Raw genomic sequence first — 26,860 nt, 5'->3', positions numbered from 1 at the left:
GGTTGGGCCCTTTGACATGACTTTTAAGCAGGAGTCCAACCTTTCTCCGCCGCCACCGGCCTCTAAAGGTCACTGCGGATTTTGCGACCCATTACACGTGAGGCGCGGACGCTGCGGGCCGCATTTATTAACAGCTCTGAAGTCGGCAGCTGTGTGAGCAAGGAGGTAAAAAGGCTAAAAAAAAAAGGTCACCTGTCTACATAATGTACAGCAGAGAACATGCTAGAGGACTCCGAATTGGAATTCTAGTTGTTTTTCTCAATAAGTGTAGGTCCGTTACATATGTGTTTGGCTTACGTCGCACAAAGGTTGCAATAATGCAAACGAGTCGAGCTCTAAAGGGTTTGCAGAACTGGACATGCACAAGTAGAATGAGAGGGGGGGGGGGAGCAGGACACAGCAGCAAAAGTGGGGTTCTAATATTTTGTCTCTAACATTAAGACACGAAAGGCAATACTCCCCCCTCCCTGTCTGGAGAGCAGATACATCCCGAAGGGGGGGGGGGTATATTGACACTCCGCTGCTTTACTTCATTGCCCCTCAGGCACATACACTTAACCTGTTAACTGCCAGGCTTTTAAGAGCCCACCATTAGGCTGTTCTTTGACATTTCTGCCTGCTTGGGTTCACACCTCAACAGTAATATTTAAGAACCAATGCGCTGCCTTTTTCACCACTAGACAAATAGAAAAAAGTTATGAAAATGCATGTTTTATTACAAGGTTACTTGGCAGTCTGGGAAACGGCCTATTCCCGAAAACCAAAAACACATTGTACTTGATTCCAGCCTTCAGCTCCTACTTGTTGTCTTATAGTAGGTTGTAGTACTTGACTGTGTCTTTCTCGCTTTTTACATGACGCAGCCGAACGCAAATCTACTCCTGCAACGCCGGAGAGCCATTTTCACAAAGGGCGAAATTCATCAAAAAATGTCTGTGAATTTGTGTGGCTTGTTCTTGATCTACTTAGAAAAACAAAAACCAAAAAGTGATGGGCGGAACGCTTAAATTCATCTGAACCCCAAGTAACGACTCCGGGCGCCTTCTAGTCCATTGACTTTATTAGCTCTCTGCTGCCAATCTAGACAGAGACTAACCATATTCAACTCAGACTTGGTCGTCCTGCAAAAGAAACAGCCCACACCGACTCGCCAGCGCCGGTATCAGGAGTACTGCACCGCTGCAGGCGCATCATGAATCTGATGTCTGTCTGCCTCACCCTATCACCTATCAATGCACCTGAAGGGAAGAAGCGAGAAATTGAAACCCTCCAGGGGAAAGGGAGTGGGAAACATCTCCAGACAGAGCTGGTGGGAGTCTTCCTTCTGCCACAAGTTCGGACCCCATATGGAATCTTGCTGGGCTGTAAAGCTAAGTATATTATTCTCTGACTGTTGTCTTTTATTGATCTATTAGTTTTCTGTATTACATTGATTTACTTGGTTAACTTTAGCCTCTCTCAAAAGGCCTTGCTCTCCTGAGGAAATAAGGTCTCATTTTCCAAAAATATATAAGGGACGAAGTACCCCCGCCACACCTTGTAAGGATACTGCAAGTCACCGAGGAGTTCCAGAACCATATAGAGAAACTTTTATAAGGTTATGGGACTCCAAGGTGACTCGCAATATCCTTATCATGTACATCAGCATACATTATCCCAAATAATACATGGTAACTCTAACACCATTCCCACAAACTACTTAAAATGTTGGTGCTTAGCTCTTTCACAACAAAGAGTAGTGCAAAATTAAACACCTCAAAACCCTCTTTGTTATTTGTTGCAAACAGATATTAGAAACAGTTTAATAGAAGTCAGGTAAGAAAAAAGCCACACTAGCTCAGAATGTGGAGAAACATGCAGATCGATTTTAGTTTTTCTCTAATTATCTAAGAAAGGCAAAAAATAAACATGTTCTCTCTGCTTGTCATTGTAAGCTAGAAGAAAGAAAGACAACTTCTGTGTTCATTGCTTTAAACTGCTGCTTCAATTTTGCTGCGATCCCTGATCTGCCTTACACCTTGTCTGCTGACTCTGGCAGCAGGAATTGTGATGCCAGAACTCGACTAAAATAACTTATTAAGTTATGACGTGTTTCCTTTATATTCCGCGACTGGGTGCATCACAAGTAGCCAGTTATAAAGAAATTAGAGACTGGTGTTCATTTAGGGATTACAGTTACTCTTGCTCTGAGTCTTTTGTATGAAAAATTATAATTCTTGTACACCAACCAACCTCACAATTAAATTATATTAATTCTTAGATTCTGACACAAAGAGTTTCAGAATGGTTAGATAACACCTTTAGCAAAACTTTGAGGGTTGCAAATATCTAGGGTACATCAGCGGTCCGTGGAGGGAGTTCCATGGGGCGGAAAGGCGGGGCAGGGGAGGGGCAGGGTGGGGGGTACTAAACACCGGAATATGGATAATTGGAGGTAAGTAAACAATTAAATAAATAAAACGAATTTCGTAGCGCGCGCTGCACCGCATTTTGTGATGCAGGGCACTCCACGAAATTCGTTTTATTTATTTCATTGTTTACTTACCTCCAATTATCCATGTTCCGGTGTTTAGTACCCCCCACCCTGCACCTCCCCCGCCCCGCCTTTCCGCCCCACGGAACTCCCTCCACGGACCGCTGCTGCTAGGGTAGTAAACCTGGTTTATAGTATGTAGATTATCAAATATTGCAGTTTCATCGTAGTAATATTTAAGCAGTCAAACAATATTTTACAGCAAAGAAAGTGAACCTTGAAGAGATCAAAATTATTCATAAAGCGGAAGTCTTTCAAAGTAACAAACCACAATCCCGTGAGAATCAGTTATCATTCAGGAAGTGCTACAGTCTATACTGCAGCGAGCCAAATCCTATGAAATGTAGAAATAGTTCAGGAAGTAAATAGTCTGGACAGAAGTTATCCGTATCCAGTGAAAAGCAGACACAATACAGGGAACCACTGTCCCCACTAGCAGCACTATAACCTGGAGTCCAGTGGATCACTCTAGTTGATTCTACGGCTCGCCCTTCATTACCTTATATTTGAAATTAGTAGGCGTTCCGTGGGTGAAGCATGCGCATCCCCGTGCATCCACCCACGGATTTGATGCAAGCCCAGCTTCCATCAAGCCAAGCTCAGTGAGTAAACCTGGGATTGAGTCAAATCGGTGTGCCTCCCAGAGGATGGCATAACAAGGAAAAAGTACTTTTTGTCTCCTTATTATTTCCTCTTTCTATGCGTGATGCTTTCTGACTCAGGTATCGAAAGAGGAAAATGGCGGACCTATTACCCCATGCTGTATGCTCTACTGGGAGGAAGAAACATGTGAAGGACACAATAACAGACCAATGGTTGGAGAGAGCTGGCTGACAGCTTAACAAGTATGTATATTATGCATACAGTTTTAGTAAAATGAAAAGGTCTAGGCTGATGCTAGACCTTAAGATAGCACAGCCCGGCACTTTCAAGAGGTAAATGGAATGGCAGACATGTCATACCATGCAGCATATTCATGGAAAGCAAACATGCCAGGAAAATAGGGGCGGAAAAGCTTATTTACATTGTCCAAGGCTTTCTTGCAGCATAGAATGCCAGATACAGAGTTTCTGTGACTGCGATCCCGGAGCCAAAAGCCTACCAAGGTTTCATCGCCCTTTTTGACTAACATTTGTTGTGCAGTTTAGACTAGATTTCTGGCCTGGCAGTAGTGGCTGGTATCTACTGGGGGTAAATGGGTGGGTGCATGCTTGGGCAAATAAAATTTAAAAAATACATTAAAAAAAAAAACACTTACCGGATCGTGACAAAGTCCAAGTCACTCTGGACCTCTTCAGCTAGGACTGCAGTGTGGGCCCCCAGAAAACTCCTTCGACCAATCCCGGCCTATTCACATGCTGTTCACCAGCATGTGAGCAGCGCCCTGATTGGTGGGAGCAGCCTCTCTCGGCACTCCCCAGCGTACTGGAGGACTGCATTTGCTCTCAACCTAGATGTCTAAAGACAAACAAGAAGCATATTGCTACCTTTCACGTTGAGAAAGCTGCAGCTTGAGTAGAAAATCTACTCGAGCAGGCGACACTAGCAGCACCCTCTGGTGTGCCGTGTGGTGCCGTTTGCACTGATTTTAAAGCACAGAATCGGCTTCCGGTGCTGAAATTCAGCTCAAGCAGTGTGGCGTGCCAAACTCCAACCACTCGCGGAACTCCGTGGAATCTCACAGTTTTTAGGTAACTCTGCGGAATTCTGCGGAGCGATAATCCTCGAGCTCTGTCTAGCCCTAGTCACCACACCTCCTGCTGGGGGCTCCTGCAGCCTGTTCAAACGCCGGACTGGGGATATTTTTCCATCAGGCATTTCTCTGGTGGGCTGAAGCCTCTGGAGGCCAGTTTTGAACTCACAGGGCTGCTGGTGACACCTCTGCTACCTTCTCCGCCCCCCCAGGTTAATCACAGCTGGTCCAGAGGGTGCTTTAGGAGAGAACAAGGAAGGAGAGCGAGGAAAGACTGAAGGAGAGTTAGAGAGATGTGAGAAGAGGAAGGAGTGGGGCTGGTTTGAACATGTTTCTAGCACTGCTTTTGGCTTCCAGCCCAGCCCCGGTAGTTTCCCCTCTAAATAGTCCAGCCACAGATGAAGGCCGACTGTGTGCGCTGCTGCTGCCCCGGGGCCCCCACACGCTGCTCCCATTAGGGCTGATCGCGTCCCCTCCAGAGGTCCCCCCACGCCGCCACGCGGCTCCCGCCGCACCGCCACCAATTACACTGCCAGTCAGCGCTTGCTTAAATCAATATTTCTCAAAACCTGTGTCATTAATACATGCTGTTCGGAGGTAGCATTAAAACCGATACAGTTTAGCTTGTCTTGTTCCTCAACATTAGGGTCGTTTACACATAAAACTGTTAATCCTGGCATGAAAGGCGCGCGGCTTAATTGTTCGGGTAAGGCTGTTCGCCATGTTTTTTAAGAGACCATAAAAGTCATCAAAGTTCACGGCTGTGAGTTTTATTTTAAATCATGCGCACTCGCCATGGCCCTCGGTGCACTGTTCTCCATCGCACTCGGAATAATAGCCGCTGAGAGGCGAGTCCCTTATTTTTCTGATTCGTCAGATTGTAATTTCCATAACATTTATTCGGCGTTATTATGAATAGAATTATTTTATAGTTAACATTTCAGATATGCTTTAAAAATGTGTGTGTGCCTTGGCATTTGGTTTAGATGGGGTGGGGGGGAAGACTCACTGACTGAGACAAGGTGATTGCAGGTGACGATCAAAGAATGCGGGCTGCATAAGGCGCTGGAACCAGGAAACACAATGCACCGTATTTTAATTATTATAAACCTCAATCGCATGTCTCGGACATAAAGCACAGCTCACAACCCCGCCCAGAGCGCGCGTCGAGACTTTATTTCACTCTGAAGAAAGAAACGCGATGGTTGGGCCCTTTGACATGACTTTTAAGCAGGAGTCCAACCTTTCTCCGCCGCCACCGGCCTCTAAAGGTCACTGCGGATTTTGCGACCCATTACACGTGAGGCGCGGACGCTGCGGGCCGCATTTATTAACAGCTCTGAAGTCGGCAGCTGTGTGAGCAAGGAGGTAAAAAGGCTAAAAAGGTCACATTTCTACCGGAATGTACACTTCTGGGTGCGACAGATGACGCGTTGCAGAACGCCGAGATGGAATGGTACTTTTTTATGCATAATTTATGTCAAATACATATATGTGTGTTTGTATGGGTATGACTTATATGCACAAACATTGGCACAGGGGCTGTGCTCTAGAGGGTCTGAAGAATTGGTCGAGAGAGACAGAGCGGGGTGCAGCAGCAAAAGCAGGGTCTAATATATTATTTCTAACATTAAAACACAAAAGGTGATATAGTCCCTCCCAGTACGGGAGCACACTCACCCCTACAGGGTGAGTTACAGTAACGCTCTGCTGCTTTACTTCATTGCACCTAAGGCAGGGTGGTTATGAGATAAGTTTAACCTGTTAAGCACCAAGGCTTTCGTAGCCCGCCATTCAGCTGTTCTTTCCCATTTCTTCATGCTTGAATTCGCACCTCAACAACACATGCCATGCGCCAACGCAGGCACCCTTGCACCATGGTGCAAGGGTGACTGTGATGCGGAGTTGATTGATGTTGCGGCTCCATCACTTCTCGAGACGTCTGCAGGGCATCTGGACTAGTAGAGGGCGGGAGTGAACCCGTTGGCCTTCTTGGAGTGTAGTTTTCCTGGTCTTTTCTTGAGGGGTGCCCGGGTGTCAGTGCAGTTGGAGATCCATCGGTAGAGGTTGCGCACTGTGGTGTTATCGTCTGTAAGCGTTGGCAGAGTAGTGGTGCTGAGGGAGTTGACGAGAAGTTCTTCGGGGGCCTTGATCCTGCTGTGAGGGGGGGCGGTGGTGGCGGTGGGCATGGTGAAGACGTGATGTATACAATGATAGTCGGTCCAGTAGAGTCCGGTGGTGTGGCTGTAGTTGAAGTTCCTGCCGGTGGAGGAGACGTGCTTGAGCGTGTGTCCTGCTATGTGGGTTGGTGTGGTGACTAGCTGCTAGAGTCTGATGTTGACGAGCTTCCCCAGGAGGGGGTGGTCCAGGTTTCCGTGAAGCAGGGGATGACTGAAGAGGTTGGGTCGAGGAGGTCCCAGATTTCTGTTGCGTGTTTGTGGAGTGACCGCACATTGAGGAGGATGCAGTTGAGCCGGTCGTGTGCACTCAATCAATTAATCAGGTGTTTGTTAAGCGTGACTACTCACCCGTAAGGGTCTGAAGGCGCTGGGGGGGGTTCGCAGGTTCCAGTCCATCAAGGAGGGGGTCTGTCGAAGAGCCAGGTTTTGAGGTTTCTTGCAAAGATCGGAAGCGATGTAGTCTGTCTGAGGTGGAGCGGAAGGTCATTCCAGGCTTTGTCTATGAGGAAGAAGAAGGAGTGGCCTCCCGATCTGGTCTTTCAGGTGCGGGGGACCAATGGCGTAGGAGAACTAGGCTGATCATATGGTCCTTTGGGGTACGTGGAATTTGAGTCAGCTGTTCAGGTATGCTGGTCCGGTGTTGTGGAGGGCCTTGTGAGTGTGGGTGAGCATCTTGAAGGTGACTCTAGCTTCGATGGGGAGCCAGTGGAGTGTGCGCAGGTGCTGGGAGATCTGGCAGTGTCTTGACAGGTTGAGGACTAGTCTGCGGTGGCGTTTTGGATGTTCTGTAGCTTGCGGGTGAGGTTTTTGTTTATTCCTGCATAGAATGCGTTGCCGTAGTCGAGTCTGCTCATGACCAGGGCGTGAGTGACGGTCTTTCTGTGTTTGAGCGGGATCCATTTGAAGGTCTTACGTAGGAGGCGGAGGGTGTGGAAGCAGGAGGATGAGAGGTAGTTGATCTGGTGGTCCATTTTGAGCTCTGAGTCCAGGATGATTCCCAGGTTGCGTGCATGGTCCGTGGGGGTGGACGGGCTTCCGAGGGCGGGGGGCCACCAGGTGTTGTTCCAGGCATCAGGGTTTGGGCCCATGATGAGTACCTCCGTTTTGTTGGTGTTTAGTTGTAGGTAGCTGTTTTTCATCCATCTAGCAACGGCTTCCATACCTTCTCGAAAGTTGTGTCTGGCGGAGTAGGGTTCGTTTGAAATGGAGAGGATGAGTTGGGTGTCGTCTGCGTATGACACAATGTTGAGTCCCTAGGTTCTGATGATGGGGGCGAGCGGAGCCATGTAGACGTTGAAGAGTGTAGGGCTGAGGGAGGACCCCTGGGGGACTCCGCAGGTGGTTGGTGTAGGGTCCGGGAGGAAAGGGGGAGTCTGACCAGCTGCGCTCTGCCGGAGAGGAAGGAGTGGATCCAGTCGAGGGCTTTGTCTTGGATCCTTGCGTCATGGGGTCTGCGTATTAGGGTGCGGTGAGAGACTGTGTCGAACACCGCTGAGAGGTTGAGGAGGATGAGGATCTCCTTTGTCCAGTAGAGTGCGGATGTCATCTGTTGCGGCAAGGAGGGCGGTTTCCATACTGTGTTTTTTTCTGAAGCCGGATTGGGAAGAGTTGAGGATGTTGTGCTCTTCGATGAATGTGGCGAGTTGGCTGTTGATGGCTTTCTCGATGACTTTCGCTGAGAACGGGAGCACGGATATGGGTCTCTAGTTTTTGAGGTCGGTGGGGTCCGCCGAGGGTTTCTTCAGGAGGGGGTTGATATTGGCGTGTTTCCAGTCGTCAGGGAAAGAGGCTGTTGCCAGGGAGCGGTTGATGGTGTGGCAGAGCATGGGTGCGATGCTGTCGGCAGCTCTGTTGAAAATGTGGTGGGGGCAGGGGTCCATGGGGGCCCTGGAGTGGATTTACTTCATCGTCTTAAGTGTGTCTTCGGTGGTGAGGGCTGTCCAGTTGTCGATCGCTGGCTTCAGGGTGTCGGGGGTGGTTGGTGAGGGTTCAGTGTGTTTGTTGTCTTCGTCGAAGTTGTCGTAGATGCTCTTGATTTTGTGATGGGAAAAGGTGCTGAGTTTGTCGCAGAGGTCTTGTGAGGGAGGGATGTCGGTGGACTTGCTGGTGGGTTGGGCGAACTCCTTGATGATGTTGAAGAGTTCTTTGCTGTTGTGTGCATGAGTGGAGATTCTGTCTTAAATCGCTTTTTTCCTCGTTTTTCTGATTAGTTGGTGGTGAGCGTTGGTGGCGGCTCTGAAGTTGTTGTGGGCTTCTGTGGATTTGGTGTTCCTCCAGGCCTTCTCAAGGGGGTGGCAAGTGCGTCTGGACTCTCGAAGTTCGGTGGTAAACCATCTAGCTTTCTTGGCGTGTGTGTTGTTGTTTTTCTTGAGGGGGGCTATGTTGTTGGCACTGTCGGAGATCCATCCATGCAGGGTTTGGGCTGCGGTGTTGGGGTCGTCATTTTCCGCAATGGTTGGGGTGGAGTTGCTGAGTGATGATGTTAGCTGGTCATTGGTGATTCTGGTCCAGTTTCTTTAAGGGAGCAGGTGCTGGTGTCTGTGGATGGTGGGTGTTCTGAAGGTGAAGTGGACGCATTGATGGTCAGTCCATGGGAGTGCGGTGGTGTGGCTGAAGTTGATGGAGTTTCCTGTTGTGAAGAGGGGGTCAAGGGTGTGACCCGCTGAGTGTGTGGGTTCTGTACACTGTTGGTCGACTCGGCGGCACGAGGGACTGGTGTGCTGTTGTGGCAGAAGGTGCGTTTGTAATTTTTGACAGATGCAGGGTTCAAGAGAATTCGACAGTGTTGCTAGATGGCAGGCGATGTGGCGTTCAGAGTTGATGGCGAGTAGGGTGCTTGCGTCGTAGCGGTGGAGAGTCCAAGAGGAGGAGTCCTTGGTTCTGGGCGCAGTTCAGGGGCGGACGGACACAGACGGGCTTGCCTATGGCTTGCCTTTGGCAAGAGAGACATCCATTACAATGCAGGCATTACATCATAATGCCTTTACAATGCAACTTTTATAACGCAGGTGCCTTTACAATGCATGCCATTACAACACATGCCATTACAACGGATTGTAAGGTTAGTTATGGAGAATTTTAAGTTTTAGGGTGGTATGAGTTTTGGGGTGCCAGGGTTAATTTTAGGGTTCAGGGTGTGTTTGTGTTTTGGGGTGCAAGGGTTAGTCTTAGGGTTGCAGTCACTGGAGTGGGAATAGTACTTTTGACCCCTCTGCTATCCAGCACTTTCTCTACTGTTGCAATATGCGTATTATTAATATGCATTGTATTGGAATGGGATGTAATGGTATGCGTAATAACGTCATATATTCCTTTGGCACACCAGTGGTATGCACGCTTCGCATGGGCGCACAGCAGCTGCTATTGAGACGTGCTGCGGGGGAACTGGACAGCTGGCAGGCAGGAAACACGCAAAAGGACAGTGGTGAGGGCAGAATGCGTGGCGGGGTGCGAGCGGCGGTTGTAAATATTTTTTCTAATGAATTCTTACCTCGAGGCTGGTTCCCGCATCTTCTGTGTTCCTGCTCTCCTGAGTCTGCTTCCAGGAACAGGAAGCAGGCAGCCAGGCTCCCAGCCAATCACAATGCTCCAATACAGTGTTGTGATTGCTCTTGAGCAACTTGACAAAGTGTTCAGCCAGGGGCTGGAGGGGCGGGCATGTTCTCCATGCAGGCTGTAATGCAGCCTGCATTGCGAACAGGGAAGTGCAACAGGGAAATGCGCATGACTGCTTTGGTCGGCCTGAGAGGGCCAACCAAACAGTCATTGCGCACTTGAGTGGGCATACCACTCCGCCCCTGCCCTGCTCCGTGAGTGGAGCAGCCCTACCCACCCTCTCGCCCCCCAAGGAAACATAGCATGTGTACATCAGAAAGTTATCATCATGTTATTATTATGCCATTTCTTGCACATTCTCGTGGGGCGACACTTTTCCACCGTAGCGGATGAGCCGCCACTTGGGTGCCTCATCCACAGGTGCTAGGCCTAGGTGACTTGATCCCCGGGCCTCCTCCGCTGCATGTCCCACCATCTCCTTATCTGGACATTGACACCGTGGCGCAATCTGTGACCCAGCCTGCAGGAGCCTCAGGCAGGTGGGATTTAACAAGCCTGGGTACAGCAGTCACCGCCAAATCCGCTGGGGAACCTCCCAATGCGGGTGATGCAACAGGGCACCCTTAGACGTGAAGTTGCAGCGCTCTCACCACACAAGTTCAGCCAGCTCAGGGGCCACACCCTCCACAGCGTCCAGCCAGTGCAACATAATCCAGCCTGTGATGCACAGAGGTGCCGTCCACCATTGGTAATCTCCCCTGTGCACCCCGCTGTAGTGGTGGATCGTAGTAAGCAATGCAGACCTCCCTACGTTGGTGCGCAGGAGCGCCTCAACCATTCACAGCTCCAAGGGGCTCAAGGCGGTCTTCTCACACAGGTCAGCAACGTGTCTCCATGTGACCTGTCAGACTTCACCAACGGGTAAGGGACATTGTCTCTCCTCAATGTCTTCCGCCACGGACCAGCAACTCCACAGCACCTCCGTATCCCACTCCGGGTCCCAGGCGCAGGCACAGCAAGGCCTCCAGGCCCCAGACTCAGGCCCAGCGAGGACTCCGGGCCCCGAGGACTGTCTGCACTTTCATGGTTTTGGATGCCATGGAGTTGCAAGGACTGCGCAATGAAAATTGATGCATCACTGGTTTTGCACCTCTTTTCATAGATGTAGCCCTGAATTTCCTCTTCCCCTGGGACTCTGGCTGGCCATCCTGGATGTTGAGGGGCTTGAGGGGGTTGTTGATCTGTGCCTCACTTGGCCCTAGCTGCTCCATTCTGCATTCCACTGTTTTATTTCCTATTTTTCATTGGGGATGGACTGATATTTTTGCATATAGAGGGAAAAAAACCTCAAATTGGGCTGACTAACATGCGCTTTTTTGCCGCTAATGGGCCTTTTGTTAGTTTTAGCCCGCTAACACCAGAATTCCTATTGCCTTCACGTTAGTTATGCCAGCAGTTTTCACTGCGGCTCCCTGAAATTATCTCCATGTAACAACATCTTGTAAATACGTCGCTAACATGGCGATAGTTTTCAGCTGTATGCGGCGGTTGGAAAACTACCGCTAACTAGTGTTAGCGGTAGTTAACGCCAGTCCTTTTACATATGGCCCCCAGAGTCCTGATTTTTTCATCACTGGTTCAGTCAGGGGAGAGATAGGAATGGAGAAGTTGGCTGTTGTCCAACAAATGCAAAACAAAAAATAAAAAGAAATGGAAATCTGTGTTTTATCACCAAATTATTTGGAAATCTACAAAGCTACATATATCAGAAAATAAGGGATATTGTGCTGTGTTACATCCTTCAGCTCATAGCACTTTACAGTTTCTTTCTTTCTTCTCAAATGACGCGCATGTAGTAAGTCTAGCCCCGGCACACACAGGCCCCATCTATCCCAAGCACAGATTCATAAAGATTTTTCTGTGAATAAGTGTCACTTGCTCTTCATTTAGTTAGAAAAACAAAAAGAGTGAAAGGTATTAATCTCAGACACTGTAAACTACTCCAGGCACATTCCAGTCTATTGTAAGGGTGGGCGGACAACTCCGTTCCGCCAAAGGAATGTGCGGAGATTTGCCCTTCAGCCTTCCACGATAATAGGCGGAGAAACAGGGCAAATCTCCACACACTCGGGGCATAACGGAAGTTGTCCGCCCGCAGTATTAAATACATAAAGAAATACATTTTTAAATAACCTTACCTGATCGGCGGCGTTCCCGGGCTTCAAACCTCTTCCAGCGCGTCTTCTCCTGAGAACTGCGGGTTTCCCCGCTGCTTTTGACACTGAAAATCTTACACTGATGGCCCGATGGACTTGTACTGTTAGTTTAAGTATATCATAGCACCAGCCCGTTTTTAGGTCAGGACGTCTGATGTGCTTCTTTACCCTTCAAGGCTGCCAGGAAACGCCTGGTGGTCCCAAAGAGAAAAAAAGTATAATGACCCCCACACCCTGGGATAAATTTCTCCCGGTGCCATTGATTCACAAAAACAAACCCCTGCTTTGGGAGTTTGTTTGTGTAATGCAAAAAGTGTGGTGAGTGGCCGCATAAAACAAAGCAGTTTCTCAGCAAACTTTGAATACCTTCAGAGGAGCTGCCTTGGCAGCAGCAGCGGTCCGTGGAGGGAGTTCAGTGGGGCAGAGAGGCGGGGCGGGGGAGCGGCAGGGTGGGGAAATGTAAACACCAGAATATGGATGAACGGAGGTAAGTACACATTTAAATAAATAAAACAAATTCCTTTGCGCGCGCTGCATCGCTAAATGCGATGCAGCACGCGCAACGAAATTAGTTTTATTTATTTAAATGTGTACTTACCTCCGTTCATCCATATTCCGGTGTTTACATTTCCCCGCCTCTCTGCCCCACCGAACTCCCTCCACGGACCGCTACTGCTTGGCAGTGGTTCCTCTGACGACAATAAGATCTCTAAATTTGGCATAAGGTAGTATGCTAAGGCCAAAGAAGTTATTACCTCCGCTCCCCTGGCTGACAGCGAGCCTCCCGCCAAACCGTGGGTTTGTCTATTTTAATATTGTTTGATAGAGGGAGTTCCTTGAATAGTTTAGTGGCAAGCTAGAACCCCTGGGAATTTGCTTCCTTTATTTTATTCCCTTTATAGTGTGGGCAGCCAGGTCTTTTTCCTTGGTCTTCCCAAATCAATATACTTGCTTTCACTTCCTCAATCCAGATACTCACCTCCTGAGCAGAATCAGGTCTTGAACCACTCATCTTTAGGACATGATGCTCGCTTCTTTTGTTCTGTTTAATCCCTTTCACTCTATAATCAATATAAGGAAATATGCAGCAACCGTCGCTTAAAGTTGCAGCGTAAATAAAGATATTGAATGTTCTTTAATTGTTGCTGTTAAAATTGATCACTACTTACCATAGGTCCCAGTTTTTGAACAGGCAACTATTCAGCTGTGGTGTTTGGAATTAAAATTCTGATGGTGAATGTTGCTAACATTGCAACTGTGTGAAGGTACTTAGTGTAACATTTGTCAACTTAGACCTGCGAAAAGTTCGAGCAAAGTGTTTGGGAAAAAGTTTGCTTCAAAACCATATTTTGGTGTGAGAGTCCCCGCCCCCCCTGCCCCCCCCCAAAAAAAAATATAGGTTTTGCAAGGTTTCATCCAGCAAAAACATTTTTGAATTTTCAGCCAGTATTTTTAAAAAATGGACACATTTGTAGGGTGTTGGAGGTTGGGTAAGTTGTAAGTAATAAAAAGAAAGTCCCACAGTAGGCTGGTGTGAAGTTCAATAAACTGCACACTTTTGATCTGAGAATGGGCAATGACTACACCAAAGGCATAATTGACAGGAACATCAGATATTGACTAACACTCCCTTGTGAATCTTGCCTCAAAAGGAGGATTGAATACCTATATTATGCCAATCTATGTACTGGTGATTAATGCCACAGAATAGAACCATTTTCTTCTTCGTCAATAAGGTATAATTGCATCAAGACACCAAAACTAGACGAAAAGCACGAGAACGCTTAACCAGGGAGTGTCAAAGATCCTAGGCTCAGGAAAAAGGATGAGCGAAAAAGATAACGGTTGCTATGTAACTCACTGGGGAGACTGCATCTTGAGTATTGCATCTAGTGTGGGGTGAGCAAAGTTTCAAACACTTACCCTCAAATTTTCAAACTTTGCCCTCAAAGTTTTGCAAAGTAGTTAATCTTAAAGTTTTGCACTTTGTGAAGGCCGTGCTTTCATGTTAATAGAGGTGATGCCCCTTTCTTTAGATGAGCCGTGTCTAAAGAAAGGTCTGTGGCCGCTATAAAAGTGAAAGCGCGGTATGGGGCGCTTTTACCACAAAAAGCATTTGTTTATCAAGTTCACAAACAAATGTTTTTTTTGTATAAAAGCGCCCCAATACAGCGGTTTCACTTTAATAGCGGCCACGGACCTTTCTTTAGAAATGGCTCGCCTAAAGAAAGGGGCGTGGCCTCTATTATTGAGAAAGCGCAGCAACCAAAAAGTGAATTAATAGTAAAAAAAAGCATGTGGCCACATTGGGTGCCACAAACAAACAAGGTGGTACTAAGGAGGGACTAATAAGCCTATTTACAAATGAAAAGCAATGATTTTGCAAAGACAGTAACAGGAGCCAATTGAAAAGATGGGCGGGAAATGGGTGGGGCTTCTATGCCATACCTCAATACAGTATGCCTCGCAGAGCAGCGCTTGTGCTGCCCAGGCTTCACGTAAAAAGATTGTGGGGATAATTTTCACTAAGTAACTTTTTCTTGTTATTATAGATGGTCCGTATGAGAGAAACCGTTTTGTAGTTTTTCTGTCGCTTTTTCTACTTTAAAGTTTACAACCTGTGCTCTTTGTGAAGATCATGACCTTTTTGGAAAAAAATCCCAATGTTGTGAATAATAAACCCTATTCCTTTCTAGTTCTCAGGGCGCATCACCAAAGTACAAAAGTACACAGGCAGATTAGAAACAGGCTGAAGGACTGAAGCAGCAAGGTGGCGGAGGGCCCGCAGCTGCAACCTCATACAGAGAGGTGCATGTGCCAGAGAGAAGGGAGGTTTCAATGTACATCAGCAGCATTGTAAATAGAAGCTCTGAGCGTAGGTCCATGGAGGACAGAGTGATGCGAAGCAATAGGATGTACAGGGATAACCTGATCAAGTTATTCTTCACAGGAAAAGTGGTTACAATATAAAACCCCTTTACAAGGACGGGGTTGGAGCAAACCCTCGAAAAGGATTCAGAAATGTCTGGGGCAGACAGGGATGAGAAGACAGTGACAGCAGAGACAGAGTGAGTGTGAAGAGTTTACTGTGCTGCAGAGGACAAGAAAATGGGCAGACAATACAGCCTGGCAACCCTGGGCTGTCCTCATTATATATATATGAATGAATCCAGGTAAAGTTCAGCCCTTTTATGTCTAGATTTTGAAGGTGTAGCTGACAGATAGACCTATTGATACCAGCATACATAGAGTGGTCTTCGGGTCTGTCTAATCCCTAGCTTTCTTTGTTGGGCCTCTTTCAGCTATTGGCTTCCGACTTTGTCACTCACACTTCAGCTGAGGCCAAGCCTACTGGTTGTTGGAATGTATCCTTCCACCTCTAGTTGAGTGCTTGCATTTAACTGCAGGCGAGACTTCTTTTCAACGATAGCCTTCTCTGCTCTCCCCTGGTAGCTCCCTCCTCTATCTCTTTCTTTACCGTGCTAACACTGCATGCCTTCGCACTTAAACCCAGACCAAGTGATTTGACAAATGTTTGTTAGAAAGGATACCCTCCAAATTTCTTACAAGAATGACTTGAAGCCATTCTTGCCACACATCTGCAGTTTCCAAATCTTTTTAATAACTGGTTCTACTATATCTAGGAGGGATCCAGCATTTGTGCCCTGGAGTCTCAGAGACCCCTCTGAGAGAGTCCACAGAGACAAGGGAGTCTCACACAGCGGAGGCCTGGGTTTTTACCGCAATACCGCTGGGAGCACAGCACCGTACACCGTGACTGGTGCGCTCGATGGAACTTTTTGGACTATGCCCCCCTAGGTGGAAAATATAACCTTTCTGCTATGTACTGCGGTGCCCGAGAAAACTTTGTCCGATGACCGGTGGAGCTGTCCCACGCAGCTATAGAGGAGTTTGGCTCTGGTTCACCCCTCGGCCGTCACCTACCCAGCCGGACGCCGGACACTGTTTTTCCTCGTCTCCCCGTTGCCTCCTATACCCTCTGCCTCCTCTGCCCTCCATTATTCTCCTCTACCTCCCCTATTCCTTCCCTCTCTCCCCTGTTCTTCTCTCTCCTTGCCTATTTTTTCCTCATGTTTATGCTATGCTTTTGTACTCTTGTAATTCCTGTAACTGCGCTCCAGTAATTGATGCAACTTTGTAAGCATCTTCTGAAACAATGTTTCTTCCTCATGTAAAGCGCTCTGATACCTCTGGGTCTAGCCAGTGCTATATAAAACTCAATAAATAAAATAAATAAATAAAATAAAATAAATTACCCAAATGCACATCACTTAATTGACAAGCCTTAGAAGGATGCAATGTCGCGTTTGCCCTTCAAACTGCAGCAGATACCAGCAGAGAATATTTCATCTTTCGGCTTTGTGCAAAGAACAGGAAGCACCCTTGGTTCACGTGTCGGCGTCTCACACACTCTGGCCCCCTCTGCTCTCTTGTCTGGACCCCCCATGCAGATGAGGAGTGGGTTTCATTCCTGAGGCACAGTTTGCGCTGATCCCTGTCTGTGCCTGACTTGTTTATTGGAAGAGCCGCATCACAACAAAGGTGTCGCTGAATTTCACACCTGCCCTGCTCCCCGTCGCACTCACTCCTTGCAATTAACACATTATTGTGTGACACTGAGTGACACAATTAGCATGCTAATTGTCTTGTTATCAGCAAACCTGGCCTTTTTCGAATCTCAGCCTTCCTTCCTCCTTTCACACAATGCCTGCAGTCTAAGATGAGCCCAATACTTTCAGTCAATTACACACTGGGACTAATATATACACAGAATTACTTATTAACCAAGAGGCCCGCCCAGGCAGTAAACAGACCTGCCACGCTTTGTGCAGTCGCAGGATAAATACAGATGGCACATAGAACAATGCGCCTTTCCTTTCTTGTATTTGAAATGCTTTTTAAATACCAGAAAAGTGCTGGTCTTTTACGCATGTGCCTAGAATCTTCTGTAGACGTAGAACCTGCTCTAGGCGCTATCTCCTGGTGTGACCTCCTTAGGACAATGATGCATGAAAATCAGTCAAGGCCCAGTGAGTGCTCCTGACTCACCAGCAAGGACTGTGGTTTAGAAGGTCAAACCTTAGCCAAAGACTGAAAAAGGATGGCTCTTGTGATCATCATACATGTGGGCATGTAAAGGGCATTCCCATAGTGTGGACCGAGTCAAAAGGCAGTGGAGCACCGTGCATGGTCATAGGCAGGCCTAGAGATTACAGGAGACCCCTGCACCCCGGGGCCGGTGCAGTCAGAAAGAGAGGGCGAGGACAAGGGCAAGTTGCCCTAAATAGGCCCACGCCCTCTCCCCCCCTCGAGGCGCCGGCCCCGGACGGAAGTGACTTCATGTCGTCGCTGACCCGGAAGTACTTCTTGCTGCAGTCCCGTTTTCTCCAGGGACGAGAACCACAAAGGGGAGGAGCGTGACCGGGTGCCCGGGGGGCCGAGTCCTAAGTGCGCGCTTCATTATATTTCGCGCTTGGCAAAGGCAGTGGAGCACCGTGCATGGTCATAGGCAGGCCTAAAGTCAATGGGTGAGAGGAGATGGAACTGCGCTGAGGATGCTTATTACGCTGTCATCGTCAAAGGTCAACTACAGGTATGTATTTCCCTGGACCTGACAACTCTAATACGGTACCTCTGTACTGTCATCCACAGTCCCCTGTACCCTGACTCTAAAATCCCCTGTACCTGGACATCCCCAAATTACTCTGCGCAGATATCCGCAATTCTCTCTCTCTACATGTATGGAATGCAAAGTGCTTATTACAAGTTGGCATCTGTATATCTCTGCCTCGGCGTCTGCCCCTCCCGCTACCCAAACATTGGAGGTTCCCTGTACCTACTCGTCTGTCATCTCTTGTAACTGGGGATCTGCAGTTCCATTTAACTAGACACCTGCAGTCAGCTGTACCCACACAGCTCTCTGCCGCAAGATAACTGCATTTCCTGCCCTGAAACATCTGCTATTTCCTCCACACAGACACCTGCATTTCACACTGTCCGGTTATCTGAAACCCCCTCTACCTCATCATTTTCAATTCCCTCCACCTGCATAACCTGCTTCTTTTACATAGACATGTATGTCCCTGGACTTGGTCTTATGCAGTTCACCTTGCCTGTACAACTGATAAGCCTGCTACCTGGATGTCTACAGTTTTATGTAAGAAGACGTATGCAGTCCCACACTCTGCAAGTGCTTGTTACTTGATATGTGTCATTTACAACCGCAGTCATCAATCTCCCTACACTGGCACTCCATGCACCCAGACATCTTCAATTTCCTGTACGAAGTCAGCTGTAATTCCTTCTCCTTTCACAACACACAGTTCACTGTGCATGGACGACTGCAATCCCCTGTACATTGTAGCTTCCTATTTCTAGACACAGTTTCACGTGCTTAGATGTCTCCAGTGTACTGTATCATGACAACTACAATTACCTGCAATAATTTGTCTTCCTTCTCTTATATGCACGCGTCTGCAATTCCCTTTACCTTGCTCCCTGCACCTACATAGATGTAATGTCATTTCCAGCACATTGCCAATTCCCTGTGAACAGATGTTTTTTGCCCCTGTATGTACACATCCGCAAAACGATCTTCTTAACTTATCAGGACATCTGTAACTACAGTTTGGAGCCTAAAGACGTCCGCTCCCTGCCTAAAGGTTGCCAATACACCTTGACACTATCTGTCACACTCTATGATTTCATTGGCTCTCCATCCCTCACACTCTATGGTTTTCACAGACTCTCAGTGGAGGCTAGATTCAACAAGCATTGGCATAGCCAATAGGTCTCGCCTTTGGGACCTTATAAGTGTTTAGCCATGCAACAGTTCCATAACTAAATGCTTATAAGGTCCCAAAAGCGAGACCTATTGGCTATGCCAAGCGGCCGTGCGGCAGCGAAAGTGAAAGTAATCGGGGTCAAACGCGGCGCGAGCGCCCGCACACATGCACTGCAGCTCTAGGCTGGCCTGGTAGTACTTTTTGGATCCCTCTCAAAAAGTCTCGCCAGATCAGCGCATGCGCTGGGTCAGGCGAGACCTAAAAACAACGTTGGTCAATTTGTAAACAAATTCGAAGAGAAACTCCACGATGAAGCAGAGAGGAAAAACGCACCCCGATATGCTAAATCTAATGCTGCAATATTCTATGCTCTCCTTAGCTTCAAACCCATAAATTCACCTCTGAGATCAGATTTCTCAGATTCTAAACACTACTTTTTTTTGTCCATTTTGTTTCCTACCCACCCAAACAACATCAAATTTAGGGATGTTTGAGGGCACTAATCTGTTCATAGGCAGTATTAGGTGAGCGCAAATCATCAATAAACACAGGTTTATATCCAAATTGGACGCATGAGCAGGAACACCTGGTGAAATCTTTGTGGGGGGGAAATCTTGAAATACAGATAAAACCTGCATAACGTGAAGTGGAATCAATGCTCATCGGGGTTATTCCCCATTCCTGAGTGTAACACTGGTAAGGTACTGTACGCTACAGTGTTGATAAATTTAGAAAAAGGATTACCAACGATGATTTGATGCCCTCTTATAATTCACCAGCTTCTAATTCCTTACCTGTGCCCAAGTTGTGATTGACTACTGACTTCTCTATGAAGGCAAGTGAAACCACTCCCTAAGAAGCAAGACAGCAACCGTGCAGCCTTTCAACATTAATGCTCATCAGCGAATAATCCCTAAATTCAAGCGCGCAACAAGCCGTAAAATGCTGCTGGAACAATCAACCCGCTGAATAACTCCAATATCGATATCGCCCTGGCGACTACAGTCATTTTTGAGGTTGTCCACAGACATTATCCTCTTCTAACATGTTATTGCTAAATCTTGTTAAATTAGATCCTTACATGCTGTATGTAAAAAAAAAAGTGAAAATGGGTAGAATAAAAACAGCACCAATGTAGATCATGTATCCATCCACAGGATTTTATTTTACATGAAGTGTGGATTAAACTGCAGGCGCTGATGCTGACACCGACATGCCTGTTCCCATCATGAAGCAGTGCAGCTACGATTAAACAGACAAGACAAGCTCGCCAACAGATATCAACCCCACTGAAATAAAATAACGAAGAAGCAAGCAGGCCGAGCCGGCCAACCCACCCAAGTCAACCAAGTGGGGAATTGAATTTCTATGTGGTTTCTCGGCAGTGAGGCATTTCCTGTCCGAAGCCTTGCATACGCGCTGATGGATCCTGACTGCGGCCTGCTCCCACCCTTCTATGCATGTCACAATTACAGGTGTCAGGTGGGAAAGACTAGATTGAAAGATGGCGAGCGGCGGGGGAAGGGCAGTAGTCGTGAAATGGGCTCAAAAAGCGAGGGATGATAGCCACCATCACTCTTGTTTCTCATTTTACGGAACTTGCATTTGTTATTCCATAAAAACACTGCCATTCCAGTTCAAATTGCCATTTGAACTGGAGAGTGAGAGACTAGTGCAGAGGGTTCACAAAATTGTTTCACCACAACCAAGGAATGCAAGATGGGTGTCAGTGTTTCTAATACATTCATCCTCTTTAGTGGGTGCTTCTTCATTTTGCCAAGTTTATCCTGTTGTTGAAAACTGAGAATGATATTGGAGAGAGGCCAAAATCTCATTAAGTTTGAGAATCTAAGTGAGGTACTCTTGGTTTAACTGAGTAAGAGGAGAGCATTCGCAAATCAGTCAAATACTATTGGAAGGCAAGGCATGGATGGGGCGTGAGATATCTGAAATGTAACACCCTCCCAAGAAAAATTGGTTCACACGGTAGAAGGTTGGAATACCCTGAAGTAGTTCCTGCTTCTAGAAAGCAGGCATTGACAAAGCAGATAGTCTGCACTTTTCTATAGTTAACAGTGTTTGGTGTTGAGTTGGTGACGCCTATGCTTATGGGCACTTTACGGCCAGTGCCAGGTGCATGAGTGTATTAGTTCATAACCGGTTATATGAGTTACTCATAACAAAGTGTTGGTTGAACTGAGAATTTCTTATAAGATGCATTGGCAAGATTGGAAGAACATTTAGTAAGGAAGTGGTCATTCTGAGAAGTCAACTGTGGCAAAGTCATATCTAGATTTTTCACAGAAGAGTAACATCTGCACAAGCACATCAGTCTGAGGGGCAGGAGTCGGTACCAGGGTCTATGACGCCCACTCACCATGGCACTTGCCCAGGTCACTGAGCTTACTGATAAACAGTGGCACCGGCTGTCCATGGCAGACCCATGCAGAAGAGGGACTGGGGTGGCGGACCGGTGTTGGGAGAGATGGAGGACATGGTGAGCAGGAGACAGGAAGGAAGAGGCAGAGAGAGGAGGAAAGGAGCAGGAGTGACACAGAAGGAGAGACAGGCAGAGGAAGCAAGTGTAAAAGGAAGAGCAGGACAGGAGAATTAGGAAAATGCTGTAGAAAGAGATGAGCAACACCAGGAGATTGAAAAGACATCAGGAGAGAGGTTGGGTGAGAAGTGCAGTGTTCAGGTAAAGAGTGAAATGTACAGACTAGAGAACAGAAACATTTTTTTAATGATCGAGACAAAGAGAAGTGGACGTACAACAGAAAGACAAGAAGAAGAAGGGGTAAAAAGAGATGGATGGATAGGGTGAGACTGCAAAAGATGAGAGGAAGTGAGATAATCAATCAATCAATCAATCAATGACATTTATAGAGCGCACTACTCACCCGTAGGGTCTCAAGGCGCTGGGGGGAGGGGGGTGCCGTTACTGCTCGAACAGCCAGGTCTTCAGCTTCTTCCTGAAGGAGAGGTGGTCTTGGGTCCGGCGCAGGTCGGTCGGGAGGGAGTTCCAGGTCTTGGCGGCCAGGTAGGAGAAGGACCTTCCTCCTGTTGTTGCTCTTCGAATGCGGGGGACGGCGGCGAGGGCGTGGTTGGCTGATCGGAGGTGGCGTTTGGGAGCGTAGAAGTTGATTCGGTTGTTGAGGTAGCTCGGGCCTTGGTCGTGTAGGGCTTTGTGTGCGTGGGTGAGGAGGCGGAAGGTGATCCTTTTGTTGACGGGGAGCCAATGCAGGTCTCTTAGATGTCCGGAGATGTGGCTGGTTCGTGGGATGTCGAGGATGAGTCTGGCTGAGGCGTTCTGGATCCGCTGGAGTCTCTTCTGGAGCTTGGCGGTGGTACCGGCGTAGAGGGCGTTGCCGGAGTCCAGTCGACTGGTGACGAGGGCCTGGGTGACGGTCTTCCTGGTCTCGGTGGGGATCCACCAGAAGATCTTCCGTAGCATGCGTAGGATGTTGAAGCACGCCGAGGATACAGCGTTGACTTGCCTGGTCATGGAGAGGGAGGAGTCCAGGATGAAGCCCAGGTTGCGCGCGTGGTCTGTTGGTTTGGGTGCGGAGCCCAGGGCGGGAGGCCACCAGGAGTCGTCCCAGGCGGGGGACGAGGAGCCCAGGATGAGGACCTCCGTCTTGTCTGAGTTCAGCTTCAGGCGGCTGGTCGTCATCCACTCGGCTACATCTTTCATCCCTTCGTGCAGATTGGCTCTGGCGGCGGCGGGGTCGTTGGTCAGGGAGAGGATCAGCTGGGTGTCGTCGGCGTAGGAGATTATGTTGAGGTTGTGTTTGCGTGCGATGGCCGCGAGGGGGCTCATGTAGACGTTGAAGAGGGTGGGGCTCAGGGAGGAACCTTGAGGGACGCCGCAGATGACTTCGGAGGCTTTTGACTTGTACGGTGGTAGGCGGACTCTCTGTGTTCTTCCGTCGAGGAAGGAGATGATCCATTCCAGTGCCTTCTCCTGGATTCCGACGTAGCTGAGGCGCTGTACTAGGGTGCGGTGGCAGACAGTGTCGAATGCCGCGGAGAGGTCTAGGAGGATGAGGGCCGCTGTGTCTCCGTTGTCCATCAGGGCTCGGATGTCGTCGGTGGCAGCGATGAGGGCGGTCTCGGTGCTGTGGTTGGCTCGGAAGCCAGACTGTGAGGGGTCGAGGGATCCATTCGTCTCAAGGAAGGCGGCCAGCTGCTTGTTGACGGTCTTCTCGATGACTTTGGCTGGAAACGGGAGGAGCGAGATGGGGCGGTAGTTCTTGAGTTCGGTGGGGTCCGCTGTAGGTTTCTTGAGTAGAGCGCTGAGTTCGGCGTGCTTCCAGCTCTCAGGGAAGGTGGCGGTGTCGAAGGAGGTGTTGATAATGTCCCGCAGGTGGGGTGCGATGACAGTGTCGGCCTTGTTGAAGACGTGGTGAGGGCAAGGGTCGGTCGGAGATCCGGAGTGGACGGAGTTCATCATGCGGATGGTGTCTTCGGTGCTGATCGGAGTCCAGGTGCAGAGGGTGGTGGTGGGGGGCGGTGGTTCGGTCGTGGTGTGCGTTGGTTGGGTGCTGAAGCTGTTGTGTATGTCTGCGATCTTGTTGTGGAAGTATGAGGCGAGGGAGTTGCAGAGGTCTTGCGATGGGGTGATGTCGTTGTTTCCTGCGCTGGGGTTGGATAGCTCTTTCACGATGTTGAAGAGTTCCTTGCAGTTGTGTGCGTTGTTGTCTAGCCGGTCCTTGAATGCGGTTTTCTTGGCGGCGCGGATCAGCTGGTGGTGCTTCCGGGTGGCCAGCTTGAAGGTGGTCATGTTGTCCGGTGTTGGTTCCCTTCTCCAGACTTTCTCGAGGGCTCGGCAGTTCTTCTTGGAGCTCTTGACTTCGTCGGTGAACCATGGGGCTTTCTTGCTGCCGGGTCTGCTGGGCGGGGTCCTCAGCGGGGCGAGTTCGTCCGCGCAGTTGCTGATCCACTTCGTGAGGTTGTCGGCGGCCTGGCTGGGGTTCGCTGAGCTGGCAGGAGGGTGCTGGCTCAGGGAGGTGGCGAGCTGGTCGGCTGTGATCTTGTTCCAGCTTCTGCGGGCAACCTGTTGCTGGTGGTGGTGGGTCGTCGTTCTTCTGAAGGTGAAGTGGACACAGCTGTGGTCCGTCCATTGAAGCTCTGTGGCGTGGCTGAAGGCGATGTCTGTGCTGGATGAGAAGACTGCGTCGAGTGTGTGTCCGGCGAGGTGGGTGGGGGTGGACACCAGCTGCTTGAGTCCAAGATTGGCGAGGTTGTCGAGCAGGGTGCTGGTGTTGCGGTCGTTGTTGTTCTCCAGGTGGAAGTTGAGGTCCCCCAGGAGGATGTAGTCAGCGGAGGGGAGGGCCTGCGGGCTGACGAAGTCGGCGATGTCCTCGCTGAATTGAGTGCGTGGTCCTGGAGGTTGGTAGATCAGGGTGCCTCTGAGGGTGGTCTTCGGGTCTGTGTGGATCTGGAAATGCAGGTGTTCGGCGGTGGTAAGGGTGTTGTCGGTGTTGGTCGTGATACGGATGGTGTTCCATCTGGTTGGCAGTGCGGTCCCTTCGGGTGATCTTGTATCCCTCTGGGATGGCGATGGCGATGTCGGGCGCTGAAGAGGCGTTCATCCAGGTCTCCGTGAGGAAGGCCACGTCAGGGGCTGTGGTGTCGAGGAGGTTCCAGAGTTCGATGGCGTGTCTGTGGACGGAGCGGGTGTTGAGCAGGATGCACTTGAGGTGGTTGCTGCTGGTGTCCGGCTTCGGCTTGGCGAGGCAGGTCTGGATGCAGGTGAACTTGCAGGCGTGGCAGCTGAAGGGTCCGTGGGTGCGTCGTGGGGTGGCTTGGTAGCATCCTGGGAGTCGACCGGTGTTGAGTGCGCTGAGGGTGGCGGCGGTGTACGTCAGGCGGGTTGGCCGGGGTCCTCATGGGCCAGGGGTCCTGGCACTGGGCGCGGTCCAGGCGCGGACGGGCGTAGACGGGCTTGCCTTTGGCGCGCCTTCGGCGCACAATCGGCGCGCCCGCTGCGCGTGACCGCTGCGCGTTCGCACGGTCGCCATATATGGCGAAGTGCGCGGGGGGGGCGGAGCAGCTGGAAGGCGGGAGCGGGGAGGGAACAGAAGGAAAAAAGGGGCGGGGTTAGCGGCGGTGGCGGGAATCGGGGAGGGAGGACGAAGGGCAACGAAACGTCCAAACAGGAAGGAAAAACAAGTTTACAACTATTACAGGAACAAAAAGATGAGATTAAACAATTTAAGCAGGCAAAACAGCAAATACAGCAGGGGCAGGACAGGCAGGCACAGACCACGCCGCTCGAAGGCAGGGGGCGTGGTCACGAGGCGGCAGCGAGGCAGTCAGGCAGGGGGCACACGCAGCAGCTGGTGGCCGTGCGGCGCGGGGGTGTCCTAGAACTAGGTCACTCTCACCTGCGTCGCACGGTCGCCATATATGGCCAAGTGCGCGGGGGGGGCGGAGCAGCTGGGAGGCGGGAGCGGGGAGGGAACAGATGGAAAAAAGGGGCGGGGTTAGCGGCGGTGGCGGGAATCGGGGAGGGAGGACGAAGGGCAACGAAACGTCCAAACAGGAAGGAAAACAAGTTTACAACTATTACAGGAACAAAAAGATGAGATTAAACAATTTAAGCAGGCAAAACAGCAAATACAGCAGGGGCAGGACAGGCAGGCACGGACCACGCCGCTCGAAGGCAGGGGGCGTGGTCACGAGGCGGCAGCGAGGCAGTCAGGCAGGGGGCACACGCAGCAGCTGGTGGCCGTGCGGCGCGGGGGTGTCCTAGAACTAGAATGCAAAACATGGAGGCGGCGGACAGAACCAGAAAAGAGTGTGGGAGAAGGACAGACCGACAGGCACACCGCATGATAGAGACCAGTGGCAGGCAAATCAGACCCGCTGGAGCGACACACCTACCATACAGCATACGCACATAAGGAGAAGTACACCTCGACATTAACAACATCCCGGTACAAACAGCAACCCGTCCACAACTGAACACAGGACACACCTGGACCGCAAAATGTGCAAAACCAGGCAAATCACATCTGTCAATTGTGCATTGTCTTGTATGTAACATGACAATGCACAATTCCAAACGTTAACCTGCAACAATGTTTAATCCACACTTGCAGTGCAATTGAACATTTACTACAGTCCCATGATTGCCACGGCCCAACACAATGTGACGTGCTCATGAGAAGTAGGTGTCAATGATGGAGTCCCTACGGGCCATTCCGGCAGCAGCTGCAGTGGTATGTGACCCACCTGCCCCATCTCCATCATCATAGTTCGGTACCTCTGGACCTGGGATCCATGGGGCCCTGGTGCGAACACAGATGTTGTGCAACACACAACATGCAACGATCATCTTGCACACGATGTCCGGGCTGTACAGGAGCTTGCCACCTGTGCCGTCCAGGCACCAGAAATGTGACTTCAACACACCAAATGTGCGTTCAACGATGCCCCTGGTGGGTATGTGGGCTGCATTGTACTGCTTCTGGGCGAGTATGTTCGGGTCTCGGAGGGGTGTCATCATCCAAGGGCAGAGTGCATATCCTTTATCACCTGTGACAGTGCAGGGAGAAAAGAGTCAATACTTTGTTCGGCAGGATGTGATGGCAGGCCCACAAATTCAGTGACGCCTGTGCTGGCTGTGTGAGGGTTAAGCGTAAGCCCCGGATTACCATGGAGTGGTGTAGTCGTGTCTTGTAGGTGGTCATGTAGTCTGACATGTCGAATGTGGCTTGGACATGTGTGCATCCCCACTGATGTGCTTTGTGCGTTGGTGGCTGTGGTATGTGTGGTGTTTATTTGGTACTTACCAACGAGCAGTCCCGTTCCATATGTGCCATCCTGGAAGTGCTGGTTGATGATGGACTGTCGAAAGATGAAGGAATCGT

Source organism: Triturus cristatus, chromosome 1_2 (assembly GCF_964204655.1).
Source record: "Triturus cristatus chromosome 1_2, aTriCri1.1, whole genome shotgun sequence".
Classification (NCBI taxonomy): Eukaryota; Metazoa; Chordata; class Amphibia; order Caudata; family Salamandridae; genus Triturus; species Triturus cristatus.
This window is presented reverse-complemented; position numbering follows the sequence as displayed.